The sequence below is a fragment of the Dermacentor albipictus genome, chromosome 2, assembly GCF_038994185.2.
Source record: "Dermacentor albipictus isolate Rhodes 1998 colony chromosome 2, USDA_Dalb.pri_finalv2, whole genome shotgun sequence".
NCBI classification, from domain to species: Eukaryota; Metazoa; Arthropoda; class Arachnida; order Ixodida; family Ixodidae; genus Dermacentor; species Dermacentor albipictus.
This window is the reverse complement of record NC_091822.1, coordinates 87,487,618-87,512,974: the sequence shown is the minus strand read 5'-3', so window position 1 is coordinate 87,512,974 and position 25,357 is coordinate 87,487,618. Positions and strand designations below refer to the sequence as shown.

The 25,357-nt window shown below is 48.3% G+C and overlaps 1 long non-coding RNA gene across 1 annotated transcript; it reads left to right on the top strand.

The window, feature by feature from the left end:
* Positions 1 to 498: 498 nt before the first annotated feature.
* On the top strand, positions 499 to 7,993 carry LOC135901002 (uncharacterized). Its single transcript, XR_010563997.1, has 2 exons — positions 499 to 757; positions 7,072 to 7,993. It is a non-coding gene; the product is annotated as an uncharacterized lncRNA (long non-coding RNA).
* Positions 7,994 to 25,357: the final 17,364 nt, after the last annotated feature.

Sequence of the window (25,357 nt, the reverse complement as noted above, 5' to 3'; positions counted from 1 at the left end):
ACATTATTGTGTGATGGCTCTAGTCCGAGTCGTCCCCACATGTTGAGGTGGCTCTCAGCGGTGACATATCGTTGACAGGCGCCAGGGCATCCCGGATGCGGCTGCTGTGGCGTACCAGCAGCAGCCGCCACACAGTCTGTCGCATGTCTTCAGCTTGAGCGGCCCAGCTCGCCCATGTGTAAGGGATGTGCGGGGGAATGTTGGCGCGTGTGATCCTCCCTGTAGCAAAACGTACTGGGATTTCTATAGGGAGACTCAGGTTTATCACATTGCAAACGTAGGTCTTCATTGCTTTTTTCCCTTTCCCTCATTCGGTTCCAACAAAAGGTTATTTATTCTCTTTTCAGTTATTTATGTAACAGTTTTTTTTTTAAAACGAGGTTAGAAAAGCGATAGTGACTTCATCTTCCACTGTGAACTTTTGTCAATCCCCCATCGCGGGTGTGGGCCATACTTAAAAGGGAACAGCAATATTCCGCAAGGAATATTGTTGTTGAACACGGAAATTCAAAAGAAGAAGAAGAAGAATGCAGCAAAGCCAGCAGGGACCACCTGGGCCGACCGAGTCTTCGGGGAGTCGGCAGGCGCTGACCTCATCGGGGGCGACTGCTCTCGGGTCCGTTGGTACCAAAGGCACGGTGGCCGCTGTCTTCGCCCTGGTCGCCCTGGTCGCCGTGGCGTACCTGGTGCTCGGACAACACGGCTATGGGCGAGACGGCGACCTGAACGGTGTTAACACGGCCGGCGACCGGCAAGCGTGAGCTACCGACTTCCGTCCTTCTCCCATGCACAGGAGGAAGCGCGCGACGTGACGTGAAAGCTACGTGTCTTGTCGAAGAAACGTCTCTCGGCAACCTGTCCTTGTAGGCTACTTGTATAAGGCCGTCAGTATAAGCGATGGCCGAGCGGTACCGATTAAAACGTAAAGTTTTATGAGGAAGTATATTGTTATAGGTAACCATGAGTTCCAGCTTTATTCGATCCTGTTACATCCACGTCAATGTTGAAAAGCATGAAAACTTGGGCGAGATCATGGTTGGAACGTTGAAAGCAGCGCGAATCAGCGCAGACTGAGGGGTGCAGAAACGGACGCGTCTTAGCGTTTTTTTTGTGTTTTTTTTCACCCTTTCTTTGATTAGTTGAACGATTGCAGGTATCGAAGTCGTCTTGTATTCACGTACGTCTACATTTACACAGCGCAGCCTCGTTCATACCGTCACGAAGTGGGCTAATCCATTTTAAAGGTCTTTGGGCACGTATGCATGGGCAAAAACAGTTTCACGAAAATGATCCGTACGAGGGCTTATATAAAAGCCCAGATAAAGCAAGTTGCACACACATGCGCGCTTACTTCTAGGGAAAGCACCCTTTTGGTATAGAAGCTAATTTCAGTGCCGCTACGTTCTGGCAAGAAATGTGGCCTATATGGCATTTAATGAATATTATCTCTGAAAAAAGAAACTGGTTGCCACAATTTATTACACATTTATGCTGATGTGAGCGCCTGAACACTAAACGAATCCGACTGCCTTGTAAACGTTCTCACTCAGCGGCATCAGAGGGTTGTACTAGCTCAACGATTAATTTGAAAGATAAAAGAAAAATATTATTCAAATTTATTCATTCGCTGTCCAGAAAATACCTAAAATGGCCAAAAATGAGTTTGCTTTATCTCCTCCACAAAAATAGAAGCATTTAGATGTCAGAAAGTCTTGTATTACGTACGCAATGCCCTTGCGTACGCTATAACATAAAGGGCTTGAAGTGCTTTTCGTCATGACAGCAATACATAAATTATAGATCTGTTTTCTCGTATAACCTAATCTCTTTTTCAGACGGAGTATCGGCGACGTCTATATCGCCTATATTGAGATGAGCAGTATGTTCTGACACTTTCAAACCTAATGAACGACGCTGCCGTTGCCGGGAAAATGCGTTAACTTCTTTACACTACACGGCGCCACAATATTTGGCGTTAGATCTAACTATGTGGAGCGGTCTACTAAAGACTCATCAACGACGCGAGTATAGCGTGGCCGCTACCGTGTTGCGTGCATCTATATGGCGAAAAGGTATAGCATAAGTGTCTTTGTCCCTTGTATGCACTCTTTTATTGCGATAGCAACTATAGAGAGAGACCCTAAACGCATTTCTATTGTCGGCATCGCCGTCGCCATGATGTTTCATATACACTTCCAGCGGGTTAATATCGTCGCCGCCCGTCGTATGCTGTATGTGCGAGTGAACGTGTGCGAAGGTGAGCGGGCGGCTGCTGCTCAAACTCGCGCACGAAAGGGAGGAAAGCAAGTAGGAAGCGCGCCGTCTTCCGTCACGCGCGAAGCTCCGGGGGCAAGGTTGGTGTGGGGCGCCAATCTCTTCGGAAATGCAACTTTATTTTTCGCTTGCAAACTATGTCCTCTAATTCACACATTAGGATATAAATTCGGCGTATTCGTGAAGTTACAGCTCCGTTATCATTGACAGCGGCAGCACCAAGGATAGTAAAAACAGATTCGCGAGCGAAACCATGGTGAGGCGGCTTTGTAGCACGCGCATAATCCCTACAGGTCATACATGGAATATTGCCGGTCCCATCAGCGGCAAGCACACTCGCATCTTATAATGGATTGTGCCTCATTATCACTCGGTGTGTTTTTCTGCTTGGTGCTTCGGTTCTGCTCCCTACTTCACAGTGTGCGAAGCCGTCTGAGTAGGCGGGCGAGCCAAATTACACATAAGACTGTACATCGCTCTGTCGATACAGGACCCGGACAGGCAAAGACACAGATGATTTGCGTGTCTTGCGTGTCTCTTCTCGGTCATCCTGTGTTATTTCCGCGTAATGAATGCTTGCATTCTAAAAAAAAATTCAGCACCGTTAAGGGTAATGGTTCTTTCAATGGCTGACACCCTTACTATTTGGGCTATAAAGCTTTACCGTACACAACAGCGAGCTCAAGTTGCAGTGGTTATAAGAAAAGCTGGAGTTGGAAACTGCGCAATAATTCGGACCGCCTGGTGCGCACTCAAATATGCGACAATGACGCTTTACATCGATAACTATCATGCATTTATTTCGTACAGACTTCGAAGTCGTTTCTTCCAGCTAGCATAATGTTCAATTGCCAGAAAAAGTCACTCCCCCCCCCCCAAAAAAAAACTTATCGTGAGGGCTGATCAGTGATTCGATCATGCCTTTTAAGCGTAAGGATGTTAGCAACGGGATGAACTCTCCATGTGCACGCAAATCTGTAAAAAGTTTAGTTTGTTGTTTCAACCGGACAGTCTCAATTTTCCTTCTCAGGGACCCGCAGTGGTGGCTTAGCGACTCGGGCTGACTAATCACAGGATCGCAGGATCAAATTCTTGCCGCGGGGTTCGCGTTTCGATGGGAGTTAAATGCAAGGAGGTTCTCTTGCCCTGTGTTGGATGCACGTTAATAATCTCCCGGCGGTCAATATTACTTCCGGATAACCCCACTACGACGCACCTTATAATAAGTTCGTGGTTTTCGGACATAAAACTCCAAAATTTATTTTGTTTTCCTTCACACGTGGTGCCCGAAGCAACTTATGTTTTTCGCAAGCAGCACTGCAAATCATAGTGTTCAAGGAATGAAATTCGGCAGCTGGAGCGGGTACCGCGACAAGCCTTAGAGGAGCCTTAGAGTACTATTACCGTACACCACTATGCCTTTCAACTTAAAACCCGAGAGTTAAAAAAAGAATAAAAAGGTGGGGATTGGAGTGGGGGAAAGGTAGTACTTCGTTTCACCGAAAACACACTTTGCTTTATTGAGGTGACATTGTTCTGAACCAATCTAGCCAGAACATTTGTCAGCCTCGAGTCATGCTGCTCTTCAGTGTCACCGTACACAAGTCCTTCATCAGGTTAACTACAGCAGGGAAGCCCACCGATATTTCGGTCATGCACTTTTGAAAATGTTCTGGCGCTAATGCAATGCCAAAAGGCAACCATGTAAAACAGTAGCGCCGAAATGGCTTTATAAATGTGGTTAACTGCTCCGATTCCTTGGTAGGTCGAACCTGATGAAAGCCTGAATTCGCGTCTAGTTTGTGGAAATACTTTGCGGCAGCTAACGAACCTAGCGCTTCATCGACCCTTGGTAACGCGAACCTTTCCCTCAAAATTGATTTGTTTAGCTGCTTCAACCCATACCCTGACGTCTCCTCAAGGTTTTAAGACTGGCGCAATACCGACGCACCATGCAGTTGGTTGGGCCGTCAACTTTGCGGATGACGCCCATTCCCTCTATTTTCTCACTTTCTTGTTTCACCTGGTCTCTCAGCGGAATCGGTACCCGGCGCGGTGCGCATATAGCAAAAGGGACGGCTTCCGGCTTGATTATGATGCGATACTTGCCTGGCATTGTGCCGAGGCCGCTGAACGCGTGTGAGAGGAAGGCCTCGCAATGAGTGTGCTTGCTTAAGGGCACCACAAACTTAATTGTTCCTAATTCTTCGATAGCTGGAAAACCGAGAAAAATATGGCGCAAAGGGCTCACGACATGGTACTCTTGGTGAGGAGACTTTCCTTCCATTGAACTTCTGCCTCGCATTTGCCTAAAAAATTCAGGTCCGCCCCGCTCGCACCAGTCAGCACCTCGCCTATCTTCCTTAGACTAGTAGGTAAACCGGAAAAGGTGGCGGTGCTACAGAAACTTCAGCGCTTGTACCCCCAGTAGCAAATACGTGTACGTCGGTTATTTCTTACTTGAACAAATCGCCACTGTGAGCTCGATGCATTGACAGCTTCCCCAAAAATATTGCCGAGTCCATGTGCACCGAAGAGACCCGTACCTGTCGCTCTTCTGAAGTTTTCTTGAGGCACACCCTGCTGAAGTTTCCCTTGATATCGCAGCTGTGGCACTTAAGTGCCTTTGCTGGACAGGTAGTCCTGGCGTGCACATTGCCGCCACAGAAGTAGCAACGTTCATCCAGACGTGCTGAACCTTTGCCTTTGCTTCCGTAGACTATTCTCCGCTGTTTCTTCTGGTGACCCACGGCGTTAACGGCAACCTCGTCGCACTCCAGGGAAGAGCAACCGTCGCTGATGCCTTTAGATCCGCGAAGGTCTTGTTGCATCTGGACCGTTTCCTTCACCCGTGCTTTCGCTAGTCTCGTTGACGGAGTCAACTTGTCGGTTACTTGAAGAGATTCAGAAAGCTTCTCGTATCGCAGGCCGACTACAAAACGGTCCCTGACCAGGCGGTCCTTGGAGTCGAAGTCGCACCTGTCTGCCAGAGCGTGTAGAAGTGTCATGAAGTGGTCAACGGATTCTCAGGGCACTGCTGCCTCTTGCGGAAGCGAGTGCTTTCGTACAAGTTGCGCTCCTTTATGGAGTACTGGTCGAACCCCTTTTTGACGACGCTGTACTTTGCTTCGTCGACCAAACAGTTGAACGTAGAAGGGATGTCTCGAGCTTGACATCCCATTGTGTAGAGCAAGGCACGCACTTGCTCCTCATCCGAACGCTCGTTCAGGCCCGATGCGTAGTCATAGCCGTCGAACGTCTGTATCCACGCCAGCCACTCTGACGTTTTGTCGAAGTCCAGCTGTGGGGATTCTTCAAGGCCGGGCACTGTAGAAGCCATGGCGCTTCCTGTTTGCCGACGTCTTGTTTCCGTACGCGGTTGGGTGGATAGGTTAACTTCCTGACACCATGTCGTGTTGCGGCGTGCTGCAGCGACCAAGCGGCCCCGCCATCGGCCATGAAGGAACACGAAGGGCACGCCCAATTCTCGAAAGCACGCAGAGGAAGCGCCCCCGACGTTTATTGCCAGCCGTATATACAAGCACCATAACGCCATCGCCCCGTGGCTTCCGTGGGCACAGATACAGAAGATCAAACAGCATGCGCGATAACAGGCATGCGCGGCATGCGCGATAACAGGGGGCAAGCACTTATTAGCAAAAACCAGGCTCCCCTTTTTTCTTACGCTTGAGGAAAAATTGCGTATGTCAAAGGGATAATTTGTGGAGAGGCCGCGTTGACTGTGCAAGGGCTGAGGAGGTGCGCAGGTAGCAATCAGACAGTATATGCACTGTGCGGCGGCCTCGTGACGTCCTCGTGACTTCCCCGCTTGTGGCTTGTCGGTAGAGGGTAATGTCCGGCAAAGTCGCGACTTATGCTAGTGATTGGGGTGGAAGGAGCCACAGTAGCCTTTGTCATGCCGTGAAACGCTCACCTATAACTGCAAATTTAACCCCTAGGAAGTGGGTCAGGAGCTGTTGTTGCGGGATGGACGCACGACCGCAAGAGCTAAGTTTCGCCTTTACATGCACACCGTTGTTAGCGCCGGCTTGTGTTTGTGCGGTTGCATGTTCGAACCGAAACGCGCTGGACACAGATACACTGGTGCGTGTGGATGCAGAAATATGCACTCTGTTTTATTTCTATTCGTTCATGTGAAATTTACGCCGTAAGTAACGCTGGCGTGTTGTCGTGCAGTGCAAGTATGACCATATATTTTTGTGTCGCGATAGAGTTAAGAGCAGCAGATCGCAGTGAAGTACGTGAACCGATCGCAAGATATTCGCTTGGACTCTGTCTGTCGAAGCAGAGGAAGGTCAGATTCTAATGCGCGTGGAAGTCAGCAGCAGGTAACTAGCCTGCGAGCATGCCGACAGCGTCGGAAGAGACATCGCACGAAGGGAGTAGCCAAGGCCAGGGAGATGGAGTTAGATGCTGTGACAACAGGGAAATAAGTGTTAACGTGAATACATCTCAGCCACTAGAAAAATTTATGACCAGTATGAGATTGCAAACCAGATAATAAAATAATAAATAGGCTTCAAGCACGAAATGCAACGCATGCTTAAAATGAACAGCCAATTCACACGTTGAAAAAGCTTATTTTTGTGATATGATTATATGCAAGGAGCACTTTTATCCCCTCAAATTGCTTATTCAACTTAGTATACAGTTTGCCTGTTCCATCCTGCCTTCAAATTTCATTTATTAGTGCTCGAGAACAAGTGCTTTTGCATTTCACGCACGCATGGTGTAGAGCAATGACTTTATGCCTTGTTGTTGATGCTGCTGCTGCAGAACTGTCATGAAGAACAACACGGAAGTCGTGGTCACTGAACCAGAAGAGCCTCCTCAAGGAACCGAGACGGACACTCCCGACAGTGACTGGATTCCGGCCGCAGAAGAGGCGAAACAGTTGGTTGGTGATCCTGTACAGGCTCCAGCTTCAAGAAAAGGTCGTCGTGCAACATTTCACCACAGCGTAGGAGCCCGCCGAAACCGTCGTCTTACGGCGGCAAAGTCGGCTAGGCATGCCGCTCGGAGCTCCCATCTTCCTGCTTGGTCCCGTTCTCCGACTCGTCCCCCAACACTCGGGACGCCGATGTAGCACATATGCGCCTGTTGTGCTTTCGCCGGTTGGCACTTTGTAATATTTATGAAGCGTTCAGATGGTCACGTTTGTTAATGCGAGTTTATTATTTGGACGAACGCTGTTGTTGCATAAGCCCTAGCTTTCATGATAAACATGTAATGATGATGAATTTCTCACTTTGTGACGCAAGGGCCAGGTATGCCCGAAAAGGGCCAGCGCATAGTTAATGAGTTGGCAATGCAGTAATGACTTACGACATTTGGTTGTGACATGACTGTAGAGGGTCCTGAAAAACAGTTGCTATAACGTCCGTAAAATGTCTATGCAATAAAATTATGGAAATTATCAATGAAATGCACTACAAACAAAATATACAGTTAGAAGGGAGGATTACATACATTACACCATGTCACTGGCGAAAATTTTGAAGAAGCACCACTGAATTTCCAGAGCCCTTAAAACGAAGGGCCGGGAGGCACGTACGTTACAAAACAATCCTATCGCAGCAGCCTCTTGCAAGAGGATACGCTACGAATCTCTAGTGCTGATCACTTTCAGTAAACGAAAACCAACTCAAAAGTGTCAAATTGATTTGCTATAAAAAAGTAGTTTCACCCGAAAGGCAAATTATTGATCGCGATAGCAAATTATCAGACAGCCATACGAAGTCGAGATAGCACTTTTATCGGCCGTAGAAACTTGTAAACACTCGCTCGCTAACTAAACTAACAACCGCGGTGTCAGAGCACACAGCAAACATGAACACATCGCACTGAACGGCGGACATTCGCTGTTAAAACGCCGGCGTCCGTAAGCGCGGCAGCAGCGAGCGAAGTTACCTTCGTGCTGAAGCGCCGAAAACACGCAGCACGCACAAAGCTACAAGCCGTCGACGCACCACACTCTGCTCCCGACGCAGACCGCCCTCAAAATATGGCCGCGCGCCCGCGCGCAGCCGCCACATACGCAGTTGCATCCGGAGGAAAACGTCGCCCCCTCCCTCCCATCCCTCCTCTGTCTCGAAACGTTGGGTGCCTCGCGCGCGATGGGAGACAGCGCGCTTCCTCCCTGCTTACCTCTTTTTCGAGCGGGCGAGATTGGCCGCGTCGGCTCCACGGGCACGCCTTCACTGGAACATAACTAGGGCGCGTGGCGACGGTGATATCGCCCTTGGACTTTATACGGAACATTACGGCGACAGGGTTGCTGGTGTGGGAATTACGCCTCGAGGGTCCATATAACTGCTATCGCAATAAAATATCCCTGATTGAAGGAACATTGCCGGATGGTGAGGAATATGCTCTCTGTAAGCTGAATGGAAGTACCTTTTATGTCGAGGTTCTGCTTCCTGGCATTCTAGCGAAACATGGAGGACGGTGAGCTATTCACCATATCTAGCAGAGGTTGGAGGCTCATCACCAGTCTAGAGATAATTGTGGGTGCCATGCATGTGCCCTGTTCAGAGTAAATGATGTTTCTGGTAAGGAATATTTTCTTTCATTGCGATTGCAATTATGCGGACACATTGCGCATTTTCAGTGTTCGGTGTATGTGGCGGCGAGGATAACAAGGCCACAAGTTACAAGGCCCATTGCCATGGTTTGCGATGGTTCTCTAACCTGATTGTACGCGCTACGCGAATCGTGTGGTACCGCCTAGCCAGGCGGCACGAGCGAATACATTGGAGCCTTCGACAAGTCATGAATAAAGGGAAAATCAGACATCCACCCGTTCGTAGAAATTGCTACAAAGGAAACCCATACGGGTTCCTCGAAAGAAAAGCCTCATAGTTGAAGAAAAATTTGTCGTGGTCCGGGACTCGAACCCGGGACTCGAACCCGGGACCTCCGCCTTTCCAGGGCAGCCGTTCTACCATCTGAGCTAACCAGGTGGCTAGCAGATGGCAGGGCGAAGTCGAATTTGTCAACAACACGAAGCAAAGGCAAGGGTTTGACGTAGTAGTTCTGTGGAAACCCGCAGAACTGGAGCGGCTGCCCCGGAAAGGCGGTGGTCCCGGGTTCGAGTCCCGGACCACGACGAACTTTTCTTCAAATATGAGGCTTTTCTTTCGAGGAACCCGTATGGGTTTCCTTTAGAGCAGTTGCTACGAACGGGTGGATGTCTGATTTTCCCTTTATTCATTACTTCTGTCCACCTTGCGGGTTTCCGCAGAACTACTCCGTCAAACCCTTGCCTTTGCTTCGTGTTGTCGACAAATTCGACTTCGCCCTGCCATCTGCTAGCCGACTGGTTAGCTCAGATTGTAGAGCGGCTGCGCCGGAAAGGCGGTGGTCCCGGGTTCGAGTCCCGGACCAGGACGAACTTTTCTTCAACTATGAGGCTTTTCTTTCGAGGAACCCGTATGGGTTTCCTTTGCAGCAATTGCTACGAACGGGTGGATGTCTGATTTTCCCTTTATTCATTACTTCTCTCCACCTTGCGGGTTTCCGCAGAACTACTACGTCAAATCAACAAGTCATGTATCAAAGCTGACGCGCTTGATCCGCAGATCAGATTTTGGACGATTGCCGACTCTGCTGCATGTCGCTCTCAGATTGTTTGCCTCAGTATATCGTGAAATAAAAATGTGTATACAGCTGCACTCAAATTTTGCAGGAGGGAGTATCGTAATTGTCGTTGAATTTTTTTTACCTGATGTAGGCCCGCTGGAAGTTCACTGGTGTCGTAACAAAGAAGAAGCTGACGAGTGCGTCCCGTTTTGAGGCGAGCAAATGTCCCTGCTGTTAACTGAAGCATAAATGAACCTGAGTACACCTGGTCAAATTCAACTGAGCGGGAAATAGAACGCAATGCCATTTTAAAGCTCTATACGGCGGTTATGCAGCGATCCAAATCTTCAGGCGCATCTTTGCTGATGAAATACTTAGACATATCATCATACAGACTGGCAACTATACAAAGCAGAAAAAATGAACATGGCTTTTCCCTCAACATGGAGGATGTGAAAAGGTGCGTCGGTATTCTTTTTCTTTCTGTATGCCATAGTCTTCCGCGTCAGAGGCCCTACTGGTGAATTGACGAAGATGTTGGAAAACCGAACGCAGCTATGTGTATGGCCCGAAATAGGTTGCGTAAGATGATAAGGTTCATGCACCCAGCTAACGATGACCCAATCGAAGAAACAATTCATCGAATGTTCGAACTAGGTCCGCTCTTGAACGATCTGAGCCAGCAATTTCAGCAGCATGGAAGCTTTCAACGAAACCTTTCAATGGACAAGTCTATGGTGATATGCTTACGGCACCGCCCCTCCGAATTAGTTATGCGAGACAAGCCGCTTCATCTTGGGTACAAAAATTCGATAAGGCGCAGTGCTGATGGTTATTGTTATGTCTTTGATAGCTGCTGTTCGACATCCTGGAGCTCATATAAGCATCTGAAAACTCACCTGGCTCTCTTTCTCCTTGAGGCAACTTCCGATCACAGTGACCACATTGTCTTTTCTAAATTTTTTACTAGTCAGAATTTCCTTGTTACACTGCGTGATGAGGGATTTATGGCTACATGCAATCTTCACGAGAACAGGCACCTGAAGTGCCCTCTGCCAACTCAGAAAGAAATGACAAGAAAAGCATGACCGTTTTGCCGTTTTTTTTTCTTTTGGACCCAGTTGGTGAGGTTCTTCTCGTAAAATGGAAGGACAATAGTCTAGCAACAATGGCTACCAACCACGCTAGCATCAAACCCACGTGCTTTCTGAAGCAGCGGTCGCGTACAGCGCACCAGAAGGTGAATTTTCTATAACCAAGAGTGTTCCGTTGCTATAACTGCAGTATGTGATATAGATGAAGCCTATTAAGCCGCAAACAACTATAGAGTTCTCATTTGCGACAAAAAGTGGTGGATGCCTTCCTTCTCGCAAATGCTGAACATGGCCGCCACCGTGAATGCTTAGAAAGTTCAAGTCGTCGCAGATGAGAAAATTGACCTCCTTGGGTTCCTACAAAATATCACACGGTACTACCTACGCCTCGGCACAAAAGATGAGACTATCCGATGGACGGACGGGCGACGATGGAGCGACCACGGCGGCGTCACGACCCTGAGCACACGTGTAGCGGCCCAGTCTAGTAGACAACTTAATTGCGTCACTGTGCCCGCGTAAGAGGCCAGATAGATAAAAAGTTTTATTGTGCCTCAAATATGCAAGTAATGCTAATCGCATTAAAATGTACTCGATGGCGGTGCAGGGGCTTCCATGAGTAAACTTAGACAAGGAGTCGTTAGGAAATAATGTTTCTCTGTCCCTCTCTCTTTCGGAGCACAGACTCCCGAAGCTGACAGCCACTGCGGAGTTTCTGTATTATATTGTATGGCGAGCTGGATTTAGAAAGGTATTAATACGAAAAATTCTCTGTATACACTCTAGGCTATCAGCGCTCTTCGATGCGGTCCGGTTTCTCACCCAGTGGGCTCCGCAGGAGGTATCACATGGAAGCACAAAACAGCTGCCTTTCTACATTGGCGAGAACGAAAACCTATCCAGTTGTGTAGAGTAGTTTGTGTAAGGCGTACAAAAGGAAGGGTAGAGCAGTGTCGGGAGAAGGAGGCATTTCGTCGTCATGGCTTGTGTAGCCGCAAAGGTTTTGGAGGTTGTTTAGTGCGGGAGGAATCGTTGCGACGCATAGTATCGCAAGTACTGGTGTTTCCAATGTGTTTACTAAATGCACCTAGTCGCAGTTTTTATTGTGATCGTTCGTTTGATCGTCTTGCGCATGTGACGGATCCATATCGGACTTCTGCTAGCGAAACTTTGGAGATTTATTACGGCTGCTAAGCTTTGAAAATGTTTCCTATAGTTCGCTTCGACAAGAGACACGAAGCGTCGCTACATATTCTGCTCGGAGCGGCATCGACGCGGGGGAATTTGCGCGCCGTTGCGGTCCTACTATCACTAGAGAGTGCGCTGGGGGTATAGTATAATAGAATATATTCTACTAGAATGCCCTTCGCAATGGTGTGATGGCGAAACTCAAGAAGAAAAAGATTCCTCATTTTGATTGGAGCCGCGTTCTGTGTTTCCTCGTGGCTTCTTTGCTTCACTCATTTGAACGGTTTCCACAATTTTCTCTTCTGGATGCGCGTCGAGCAGGGCCGCTCCACATATTCTACAGTGCGTGTGGATATTTCACGAACACGAAATATGCGAGCACGAAAAGAATACCAAGACAAGGAGGACGACAAGACGATTGCTCACTTACAACTGGTGTTTTTTTTTATTTCAGAAGGTACGACTTTGCCTTAGACACAGGCGTAGCCGCTATTGAGAGTCGTGAGCATACGCGACATTCAAAGTGTGTGCTAATGAAATCGTGTTCACATCTATACCTTTCTTTTGAATTTCCCATTCCTGAATGGGTGCCACCTCACCCAGCAACGTACTTGGCTAAGGTACTCTAAGCACAAATGTTCCCATAATAATTATCAGACCTAACTGCGGCGCAAGTGCCTGTGGGAGCTGCACACATGACCGTTCAGCCAGCATGGAAATGATGGTTAGCGCAACTTAAACTTTTCGCTCGGCTCGCATGACTTTGTGACTTTAGAAGTTGGTTACCTTCAACGAAATATTGCGTTATAAATGTAACATTTCTCAGTGATTATGCGTCTGCGCAGAACGGTATCACTGCATTTAGCGTTAGGAGATATGATACTGCAGCAAAATTTAGGCTGATAAATGCACAGACAGCGCAGCAAATCAAGCCAAAAGCCCGAAGATCAGATAAATCCAATCGCTAACGATCATTGCCATGGTAGCTAGCTAAGCGACCTTAGTGCCACAGTTTCCTTTAGCGATCTTTGTAGGAAATTCTAGGACCTAAGCGGCGAAAAGATCCAGTCCACAAACTACCTCTCTATATGTCAATCCGCCTCATTTTATTTTTCGCTCAATGACTACGAAACGGGTTGAGAGCGTCAGCACCGGGTGCCCAGATAGATTTCACCTGTAATTTTTCACTAGTGCCATATTGTTGCCGCACGAGACTCGCTTCTTTCTCAGCAAGGCGCTTCCCGAGCTTCGATTTGCAGGCACGCTGTTCGGGACCAGAAGTCAAAGTTGAGCTACAGGTGCGAGTCTCTGGGATCATGTGCGCCCCGGCATGGCGTCAACACTTGCCGTCCTCGACATCTGGACTGGTATCATGCATTTCCGCTGACGAAGCACTTGGGAAGGATTTCGCCCGGGGTTCCTTTCATGCACACTTACGTCGTGTTTGTGTGTGTGTTTTTTTTTCACAGCCTGACTCGGCAGGACAATAATTCGACAGTAACTTCTGAAGCGTCACTCGACCCGCCAATAGAATAAGGGCAACCTTGGACCTCTGTCAACCAAGAGAACAGGCTGGATTCAACAAGGGATACTCAAGAATGAACCATATCGACGTCATCAATCAGGTACTCGAGAAACCTGGGGAATACATTCAGCCCCTCTATATGGCTTTCATAGATAAGGAAAAGCTATTGCATTTAGTAGAGATATCAGCAGTCATTGGCGCTTTCCGAGCTAGGGAAGCTATGGAATCTACGAGTACAAGAGGGTTACGTAAATATCTCAGAAAATATCTACAAAGATTCCACAGCTACCTCAATTCTCTAAAAGAAAAGTAGAAAGATACCTATGAAGAAAGGGGTCAGTTAAAGAGACACAATCCCTGCATTGCTACTGACTGCATGCTTGGAAGAAGTATTCAAGCTATTAAAGCGGGAATGCTTAGGAGTGAGTTTCAATGGCGAATATTTGAACAACCTTCGGTTTGCAGATGATATTGTCCTTTCCAGGAGCGCTGGGTACGAGTTAAAACAAATGATTGAGGACCTTAACAGAGAAAGTGTAAGAGTGGGGATGAAGATCAATATGCAGAAGAGAAAGATAATGTTCAGTAGACTGGCAAGGGAAGAAAAGCTGAGGATCGCCAGAAAGCCTCCAGAGTTTGTGAAAGAGTACGTTTACCTAGGTCAGTTACTTACAGGGGACCCTAATTATGAGAAGGAAATTTACAAAAGAATAAGAATGAGCTGGACTGCATACGGCAGTCATTGTCAGATTCTGACTGGAAGCTTATCACTGTAATTGAAAATAAAAGTCTACAATCAATGCATTCTACCGGTGTTAACATATGGAGCAGAAATTAGGAGATTGACAAAGCGCGAGAAGAAGTTCCGCGCAAATTGCGATGGAACGAAGAACGTTAGGCGTGACATTAAGAGACAGGAAGAGAGCGGTATGAACCAGAGAGCAAACGGGGATAGCCGGTATTCTAATTGACATCAAGAGACAAAAATGGAGCATCACAGGTCGTGTAATGCGTAGGTTAGATATCTGGTGAACCGTTAGGGTTACAGAATGACTGTAAAAAAAAAAAACGCACTCGAGGACGGCAGAAGACTAGGGGGGGTGATGAAATTAGAAAATTCACAGGCGCTAGGTGGAATCAGTTGGCGCAGGAGAGGGATGATTGGAGATCGCAGGCAGAAGCCTTCGTCCTGCAGCGGACATAAAACAAGCTGATGATGATGATAATAAGTGCAAGCATTGCAGTAAATTTGCGAGAGACCGCCAATATTACCCTGTGACACTGCACTTCCTGCAGTATTGGCGTAGGTCGTAAAGGAACAGGGTGTAACGTTTTTTCGCTGGAATTCAAAAAGTACGCCATCATGCCATATCAGTAGTCGTCGTACCATCGTCGTCATCACCGACTTGGTCTTGCTGCTATCGTCACAAACACTTTCCTCGCCTTACACAAGCACGTTGTTCATTATGAATAACGCCTCGCAGAGCCCCGAAGATGGTAAAGTGTCACTTGCGTGGAATCTGTAGTATTTCTTTTTTATTTCTAGCCCTTGCGACGACATACATTACGCACTGGAATCAATTCAATTCAATTCAATTCAATTCAATTCTTTATTCAACATCGTCATGAGGATGTTGGGTGCATCGACAAAATGCCAGAAGAAAGGGTTGACAGAGGTCGACGCACCCTACAATGACTTGGCAACAGTATCGCAGTGTATCATACAGCATGTGTAAAGCATTCGCAATAACAACATTGACACAAATGAAATGGTATTTGAACATTACAGGCAAAAACAAAAGCAAGCACAAAGCACTATGACATAAGTGTCAGCAGTACATAAATTAACATCAATTCACAGCGCGTTATTTAACGTCTGTGGAAGAATGTAGCTATGCATTTGGCGACCATAATTCGTTCGCGTTTTAGGCACAAACCACGTGAAGCCAGTGCAGGTAGCATACTTAAGTTCCTTGCATTTCAAGATTGCCAGGTCTAACATGAATGTATTATTCTGTCTTATACTTGTTTTATACCGCCTTAACAGTAAATTTTCATGCAGTTGGGGAAGTGGGGTGATGCCAAGTGACAAGGCCGGTCTACCCGCGCTATTACACTGCGTAACGCTTAGCGCGTCGACACCTTCACTAATACCTGTGTCACACGGGCACATTTGGAAGGCCTTCCAGTCGACGGCCTTCGAAACGCCACAACTCCATCGACTCAAAGGAGTTGTCGCGCTGCAACACGGCACTTTTGAAAGGCCGTTGAGCGGTTCAGGCGTTTCTCGCAAAATTGTGTGGCGCTGCGGATCTTTATTTTCGTTTTCATGTCACGAAAAGTTAAACAACATTAAAACCTCTTAAAAGCCCTATAATTTCTTTTGTTTGTTTATACACAAACATTTGTTTATACATCGCCATACATATATGTTTAGCTTTCAAGTTGTTGAGTAGCGAAACTGCGGCAACACTTGCGCCGCTCATGCGGCCGCCGTTTTGGTGTGTGTTCGCACATGTCAAGTGGCAAAAATACTTTATTGAATAATTAATAACATCATATATAGTATTTTTAAAGCATTTTGGTTTGATGTTTTTTTTCTAACCATGAGTACGAGCACACTGTGAACGAGAGGGCATGTACGCGCTGTTTCCGCTTCCGTTGCTCAAAGGCGATCGAGATTTCGATAGAGTTGTAACGTGGTCCGTTGACTCGATAGACTATTGACTCGACGGCCTTCGAAACGGCTCGTGTGGCAGCTCGAATTTGACCTTTGAGTCAACTGACTATCGGTTGGAAGGCCTTCCAAACGCCCGTGTGACACGGGTATAATACACCCGTCGAGGAAGCTGCACAATGCTAAACCAATAAAACAATGCACCTTCCGGCATAGAGATTGTTCATGTGAGCCGTTACCATCTGGCATCCGAATTCTGAGCAAAAATCGTGACCCACTTCCGCGAGAGCTGAAGGACTCGCATCACACCAGGAAAAAAGGAAAAGCGCATATCAGTTACACCTTGCTATTCTTACGCAGCAAAGAAATGTTTCTAGGAATACTTCTCTGATTTGTTTTTTCCCGATTGCATGCTTTTCAAGATCACATGGTACGTGTGGCCTTATATGCCCGGTGCAGTCTGCGAACCCGTCTTGTGTGTATAGTATACGCATGTGGCTTTTAATGAAATCCAGTTGTGAGGTAGCGCTTTTCTCTTGTCTGTCTGACTGTCCCGTCCACGCTTATTATTCCACGCAAGAATCAAACTAGCCCAACAACGAATTCTATTAGGTCCCAATCATGCAAGGTAGCGGAGTAGCGACTATGCAGGTTGCGCGAAGCAAACTATTATATCGCAAAAATTAATGTGCTATTTTTCTTGACGCTGAGCGCTTACTGTGCGCATGCGTCGTAAATACCGTGTTTTGGTTAAAGTGTAGGAAATGGAGTCTTCTCATTGCCGGCTCCGCGGGTAGCTCCAAGCGCGTGGGCCGATGCGCGCGAACTCCTTGGTCTTCTCAGTCGCCATTCTCATTCCAACACTAACCCCCGTATTCAGAAATGCATTTTCATTCGAAGCCCGTGCTTGACTTGATTTAAACGACGCCTGTCGTCAACGCACCAAAAGAAACGCAATGAGCGTCTTCGGCACGTTCGCATAAGACGTCATTCATATCAAGTCAAGCATGGGCTTCAAGTTAAGACGCATTTCTGAATACGGGGGTAAGAATACGTTCAGTAAAATAACCATTATGAGGAAGCTTTAGCTCGGACCTACTTTAATTCGGACCTTTAACTCGGAGTCGATGGCACCATGTCGCCTGTAGCTGCACGGAACATGTTGTTTATATCAGAGCTACCTCCAGTTTTCAGTTACGTCAGCTAGAGTTGGAGTAAGGCAAGCAGTCTCTCTATCATACCGAGCCCCATTCAGTGGCAGCTAAGTGGGCGTCCAGTTGTGAGGCTCATGCAGCAAATTACGGGCACATTATGCGGTTATATAATGCGCTTGGGTGTGTGCTATTCTTTCTACAAGTGGGGTGCGGCCCAAATGAGTGAGCGGTGACGGAGTTGATTGTGGATCTGTTCGTGCTGTGTGTTCCAGCGTGCTGAATCGCTGGGTGAGTGTCAGGGCTGAATATTTGACAGGTGGTAGAGGAGTCAATGACTCGGTCATTGTCCGGAGCTGAGCTGTTGGCAGCCTGATAGGTAGCTCGATCAGCTTCCTGCTTGCTTTTTGCGAGGACAAGATAATACTCTTGCGTGTATTGCGTCTGCAGTGCGCACCCACATATTGAACAAGGTGTATATAGTATGTCATCGTACCATAACATAATCACCGGCCACCTGCCTTTCCCCGTATTTCCAACTTCCCCTTTCCCCAGTGAGGAGTAGGAGGCTGGAGGCACGCTCTCCTGGCCGACTTCTCCTCTTTTTTCTTCATTAAAATCTACTTCTCCTCCTCCATGATTGCGTGTACACGTCGGGTCTCGCGCTGTGCGTGCCATTGCAGTTAAATCAATGAGGTTAGCATTCACGCGGGGTACAGTCGGGTGTTGTGTGAGGCGGAAACTGCTAACTACGGCTGTTGCACCGCAATAGTTGATACTCGAGTCACTGGGAAAAAAAATTCATAATACCGCAAAGGTGCGCGCCATACCGGCAAAAGTGGGTCGCGGCCGTCATATCGCTTCCAGACCACGGGCGCGCTGCCAACGTGCGTTGAGTAAGACACGGATTTCCCTCCTGAATTTCGCGTTCGGTTCAGTCAAACTGGGTTATTTTTGTGTGTTTCTTCTATTGTGACGTAGCAGTTGTCACTACGTTTATTTCGAGCCGAAGATGCGGCGAACCGATCACGCCCACAGCACGGATCACACTCGATAGCCAGCCCCACAAGCGATGATGAAGAAGAACCCCGTATGAACCCCACATGATGATGCTCGTGGACAGATGACAAAGAATAGCTTATAAATGGCCACAGTAATGTCCCCTCGCGCGAGAGCCGCCATCCTGGCCGCAATTCAAAGCGGCGGCGAACGCCTCGTGAAAGGCATCATACGGGACACGCGGACAACCTCAGCGGTGCGGCAGCGGCGGTCACTTGGAACAATAACTGTAGAAATTAACCGGAGAAGTCTACTCCAAGCCTTTGTAGGGGCCGATGAACCGAAGTTGAGACTTGTCACACAAGCCAGGAGTAGGAACTGGTGTCCGGAGTAGCACTTGTCGCCAGGGCGGAAGCACACGACGCGATGAGAGGCGTCGTAATGCTGCTTGCGGTCCTGTTGCCGTTCTTCGGTGTTGATGCGGGTGAGCTGGCGACAACGCAAAATGCGGGACACATATTCTTCACAGGAGGATGGACATTGATTGACAGTTGGCGCGAAGAAAGAGACGTCAAGACAGGAACTGGGCGAACGACCATAGACAAGGTAGAATGGCCAGTAACCGGTCGTGCGTTGAACGGCGGTATTATACGCAAAAGTCACGATTGGCAAAATTGCGTCCCAGTTTCTGTGATCTGGTTCGATATACATGGCTAGCATGTCTGACAGCGTGCGATGAAATCGCTCTGTGAGGCCGTTAGTTTGCGGATGGTAACTGGAAGTAGTCTTGTGGGTGGTTCCAGAGGCTCTGAGTACGTCGTCTACTAGTTGCGAGAGGAATGCTTTACCACGGTCGCTCAGGAGGACGCGAGGAACACCGTGGCGCAGTATTAAGGATTGAAGTATGAATGCAGCAACTTCAGAGGCTGAGGCAGAACTCACACAAGTTGTTTCGGCGCAGCATGTCAAGTTATCAACGGCTGTCACAATCCATCGTTTACCGGTGAGAGTCACAGGAAGAGGACCATACAGGTCAATGCCAACGATTTAAAATGGTTGCGACGGACAAGGAACCGGTTGCAGTTGTCCGCTTGGAGCTGATGTGGGGAGCTTTCGACGCTGACATAGGGCGCAGGAAGCGACATACCTCGCTACACTGGCAGACAGTCCAGGCCAGTAGAAGCGACCTTTGATGCGGTCATAGGTTTTCTGGAAACCAAGGTGACCAGCAGTTATGTCGTCGTGAAAAGCCTGCAGGTCATCAGCACGTAGAGAGCATGGCAGGACAGGAACCTAGCGTTGACCGTCAGGGTGATAGACATGACGGTACAGGACGCGGTTGTCAATCTTAAATTGTGTCAGCTGTCAACGAAGGTGGGCGTTAGGCGGGCGCGCAGCTCCTTGAAAGTGGTCTATGATGCGCCGACACTAAGAGTCCGCAAATTTATGAGATTGGCAGAATCTATTGTCGTGTTTAGGCATCTCGTCTACAGTGGCCAACCAGAAAGCAAGTGAAGAGGGGTCGTGCGAAAGCTTGTCACGGATGGTAGTTGGAGGTCCATTGCATGGTGTCGTAGGGAGCGGACAGCGAGAAAGCGCCTCTGCATCCTGGTGACTTTTTCCGCACTTGTAGGTAATAGTAAAGTCGTATTCTTGTAGACGACGCATCCACCGACCAATCCGTCCAGACAAGTTCTTCAGCGTCGAAAGCCAGCATAATGCATGATGGTCTGTATAACGATGGTGGAATGGCGGCCGTGAAGATAAGGTCGAAACTTCTGTACAGGCCAAACGATAGCTAGGCATTCCTGCTCCGTGATGGTGTAATTCTTTTCGGCGTTTGTCAGAACGTGACTAGCGCATGCGACGACCCTCTCCCCTAAAGTGTCGTCTCGTTGTAGAAGAATGCCACCAATGCCGTGACCACGAGCATCCGTATGCAGGAGGGTAGGAGCAGCTTCATCAAAAAGGCGTAGCACTGGTTCAGATGTGAGAGCGCACTTCAGATGGGCGAACGTAGATTCACATTCGGGAGACCACACAAAGGGAACATTAGAACCCAGTAATTTGTGAAGAGGTGACGCTATTGAGCCGAAGCCTCGTATGAATCGGCGAAAATAGGAGGCGAGGCCTAGGAAACTGCGCAAATCTTTGGTCTTTTCGGGACGAGGGAAGTGCCGAACTGCCGAAACCTTGACAGGATCAGGACGAATGCCATCTTTGCTCACAATGTAACCTAGTAACTTGATCGTCTTGCTCGCAAAATGGCATTTCTTGGTGTTTAGCTGAAGTCCAGCGTTGGCAAGGCATGTGAGAACTTCCTCCAAACGTTGCAGGTGCTGAGCGAAGGTTGACGAGAAAACCACAATATCGTCCAGATAGAACAGGCAAGTCTTCCACTTCAGGCCACGAAGAACGGTGTCAATCATGCGCTCGAATGTTGCGGGTGCATTGCAGAGGTCGAATGGCATGACATTAAACTCGTAGAGTCCATCTGGTGTTGAAAACGCTGTTTTCTCTTTATCGTCCTCATGCATAGGTATCTCCCAGTAGCCGGAACGCAGATCGATGCTGGAGAACTACTCGGCACCCTGCAGGGAATTCAAGGCATCGTCTATTCGCGGCATAGGGTATACATCCTTGCGTGTGATCTTGTTAAGTGCTCGGTAGTCGACACAAAATTGAACAGAGCCGTCTTTTTTCTGGACCAAAACAACGGAGGAAGACCAAGGGCTAGCAGAAGGGCGTATTATATTCCGTTGGAGCATGTCGGTGACGTTCTCGTCAATGACTTTCCTCTCGGCTAGCGATACGCGATATGGTCTACGGCGCACGATGGATGTACCATCTGTCTCTATCCGATGCGTCGTAATCGAAGTCTTTCCCAACGAAGCTGAATGCGCGTCAAACGAACCTTCATGTTTTTGGAGCAAAGCAAGCAATTGTTGTGACTGCGAAGGTGTCACGTCGGAACTGATGGCAGCTGCAAGAGCTGAAGGAGATGCGGCCCGTCCGGTACAAGGAACTTCAGAAGAAGCTGGTTTAAAGGAAACAACAGATATAGACTCCGATTCGGTGGCGGACGCCAATGTAGTGCCTTTAGGGATGAGAATTTTTTTCGGATGTGGGGTTTGTAGCGTAGAGAAGTGCAGAGCCATGATCAAACCTAACCAGCCCTGATGCAAAGGCAATCCCTCAGCGTGCCGATGGTAATACGAGCACGTCGCCGCAGTCAATCACATCAGACGCGACAGTCACAGTGCTTTGATGGCGAGTAGGTAGCGCGGTATCTTCTGCAGCAAGAAAGTGAAGTGGTGTGTCATCTGCATGAATTGAATAGGTCGTGTCGGTCATGTGGAGAACGCGTTGCCCACAGCGGATGGAGGCGGAGGCCGTAGAAAGAAAATCCCATCCCAATATGAGCTGCTGGGCACACGAACTTAGAACTGCAAATTGTACGTAATGCAGAAGTCCATCGATGGAAATACGAGCTCTGCACATGGCGATAGGTCGAATGGCAGCTCCTTGAGCAGCGAGTAGCGTAAGTCCATCATAGGGGGTCGTAACTTTCCGAAGTCGCGAACACAATTCACAGTGAATGACCGAAACACTAGCACCAGTGTCTATTAAAGCTTCTACTTGTACACCTTCTATTACAACCAATATCACATTGCACGGACGCGATGGAGGAATTTCTGTCCTGTCGTTCGGTGCAGCTTTTCCTCCAAAAGCTGCATAATTCAGTTTTCCGGACGACGCTCGGCGAATTGAGAAGCAGGTCTCAGTGGGGATGTAGAGCGGCGAAGGGGTGGCGGCGAGCGGCGTCTCGCAGGACGGTACGTCTGAGCCGTCTCGGTTGCTACAGTAGGCGATGGAGAGCGTCCGCATGGTGGACCATAAGGAGGGCGTTGGTCATGGAAGCTCCCTAGACGTTGGAAATTAGCTCCGGGCGAAAAGTCATCCGGTTCGTATACGTCATATCCGCGGCGCTCGTCTTGCTGGCACTTGCGGCAAAAACGTGCTATGTGGCCACGATACCCGCAGTAGTAGCAGATGGGACGAGGAGGACGCCACTGCAGATAGCTGGTTTGGGTAGGTGCGCTAGTAGTCATGGACGCGATGGGGGCCGGTGTTGGTTTTGGAGGCATCGGTGGAACGATGACTGGAGTAGCTGCGGCTACTTGTGCGCACGTGGATGGGGCCCTAGGGGTTAGAGGGTCCTTGTACGCTGCACCATCCATGGACGCCATTGCCTCCTTGATAACGCCGCGCAGATTGGTATCGGAGGCATGAGAAGGCATAGGCCCTGCAGCTAGGCCAAGTTACTGGAGCTCTTCTCGAATTATTGCGCGTATCATTGCTCGTAAAGAAGGGTCGTCGGCAGTAGTGTTCGCACTGGTGTCTGTCTGGCTGCAAGCGTACTGATTCGAGTTCGTCAAGGCGCTGGCGAGTAGCGACGATATCAGCGACGGTAGCAGGGTTCTGGATGGCTAAAGCATTGAAAGCAATAGCTCCGATGCCTTTGAGGATGTGGCGAACCCTGCCTGATTCGGTCATAGTCGTGTTCACGCGTCGACAAAGAGCAAGCACACCCTCGATGTACGGCGTATAAGATTCACCGGTTTGTTGCTTGCGAGTGTCGAGCGTCTTTTTTGCGAGGGCGGAACGAACAGCCGGTGTGCCGAAGATTTGGCGGAGCTGCTGTTTGAAAGCGCCCCAGTTCGTGAAATCAACTTCATGGTTGAAAACCTAGTCTTCGCTACTCCGGTCAGATAAAAGGCGACGTGACGTAGCTTGGACGCATCGTCCCAACGGTTAGCCGAACTCACTCGGTCGTAGTCGTCCAGCGAATCCTCGACGTCTTCCCCGCGAAGTCCAGCAAACAGATGGGGATCACGCTGGTGTCCACTGACAACCCAATACGGGGAGGCTGGGGTAGCCGAGGCCGAGATGGTGGAAGTAGAAGTGCCTGTTGGCTCGTCCTGCGACATGTTGGCGGACAGCTGGCACAATCGGCGACCCGATCGAAGCTCCAGGAAGTTGAGCGGGGAGTCACAGGACGGAGGACCGAAAAGCGCACTCCACCACTTGTGACGTAGCAGTTGTCACTACGTTTATTCCCAGTCGAAGATGCGACGAACCGATCACGCCCACAGCACGGATCACACTCGAGAGCCAGCCCCACAAGCGATGAAGAAGAACCCCATATGAACCCCACATGATGATGATCATGTACAGATGACGAAGAATAGCTTATAAATGGCCACACTATTGTATATCACAAGTAATACCGGAATATCGACAGTAATGGACGTACTGTGCGGAAAGCGATGGAACTGCACAATGTCTGCGGCGATGGTTTCGATGCTCGCGCACTCTCCGCGTCGCTTTATGGACGTAGTCTTCCGTCAAGTTCTATGTGCGGAGCTGCAAACATAATTGCATGGGCTCGATGAATTCACTCAAAACGTCGTTTACTTGACATCTGTGCCTTGACGTTGTGCTTGTCCTAAAGAACGCAGCCTGACAGCCGGTGGAGTGTGTAGTTGGTGTTTAGGTTGCCTTCATAGTGCTCGTACGCGTCCTTTCAAAGTGAACAAGCAAGAAAATGTAGTCAATATTGCTCACTGTTTGATCTGTATAGTCGGCGCCAAGTGCACACGGCAATATTTATGTGGATTTCTAAAGTTCTGCGTCACGTATCGGGGATAAAACGCGAGTAGCCGTAGCATGCCGACTAACTTCACGTGTTGCGGCTACTGACGTATCTGCGAATGCGTGCTTGCATTGTTGCCATTGATTTGTCAAATAAGCTCTCTGAACGCAATACTCCACGTTGTAATATTAATAGCTCTCCGTTTACGCAAGACGCAAGCTTGCTTTCGCATACCGGTAGAAAAACTGTGTGTGTTCTTTATAAAGTATTTTTGTCCCTTTCATAGCGTCAAACTTGGGGTGTCCTTACTTTCAGAACGTTTACTGTGTTCTGGAATATTCTTTGTTCTTGACGTTGCCAGTACCTGATAGTGGTGCGGTTCTTTTCAAAGCCTGCCTGTCTTTTTTGATCGTACTCCTTTTATTGCAGACGCTTTAAGCGAATCAGATCATTAACACGAAAAAGTATATTTTAGAAAGAAGTCTAGCTCTGACTTGCTTTGTGTTGTCAGCAAGATTGCCATCTTAATAAAAGCATGCAATAACAAAGTAAGATGTGCAGGCAAACAACATATATGTACTTCACAACAGTATCATACAGCACCGAAGAAAATATGTATTGCAGCGCCAAGTTTTCACACAATAAGCAGACATGCGACTGTAAAAACAACAATGTAGCCCGACGGCTGCGTTTATTTTAACATTACTACAGAATTAATTGTGGCCAAACGAGGGAAGTATCAGCCTAGAGTCAGTGGTTCGACAAGGGACATAGGGGTCTCTGTCAGGTGTTTCTTGGCTCCCAGTTCATTGTAGTGTGTCACCTCAACCGTCTGAGTCAAGCCAGCTTCCCTCTACCGTGAGAAAACGTGTTTGAGGTGCGATACGTGCTGTTCCTAGCTGTCAGAAAAAATTGCTACATCATCAAGATATGGCAAGGCGAACTCCTGCAAGTCTTTTAGGACAATATCCATTAACTTCGAAAAGCTAAACGGCGCGTTCTTCAGCCCGAAGCTGAGGGCGAGAGGGCGAAAAGTGCTTACAGGGGAGATAAATGCGGCATAGCGGCTGGCACTTTCTGAAAGGGCAACTTGCTAGTATCCCCGCACGAGATCTATAGTTGAAATCTATTTAGCACCGCTAACTCTTTCGATTTGCTCCTCAGTGTTGGATATCGAATACAGCTGATCCC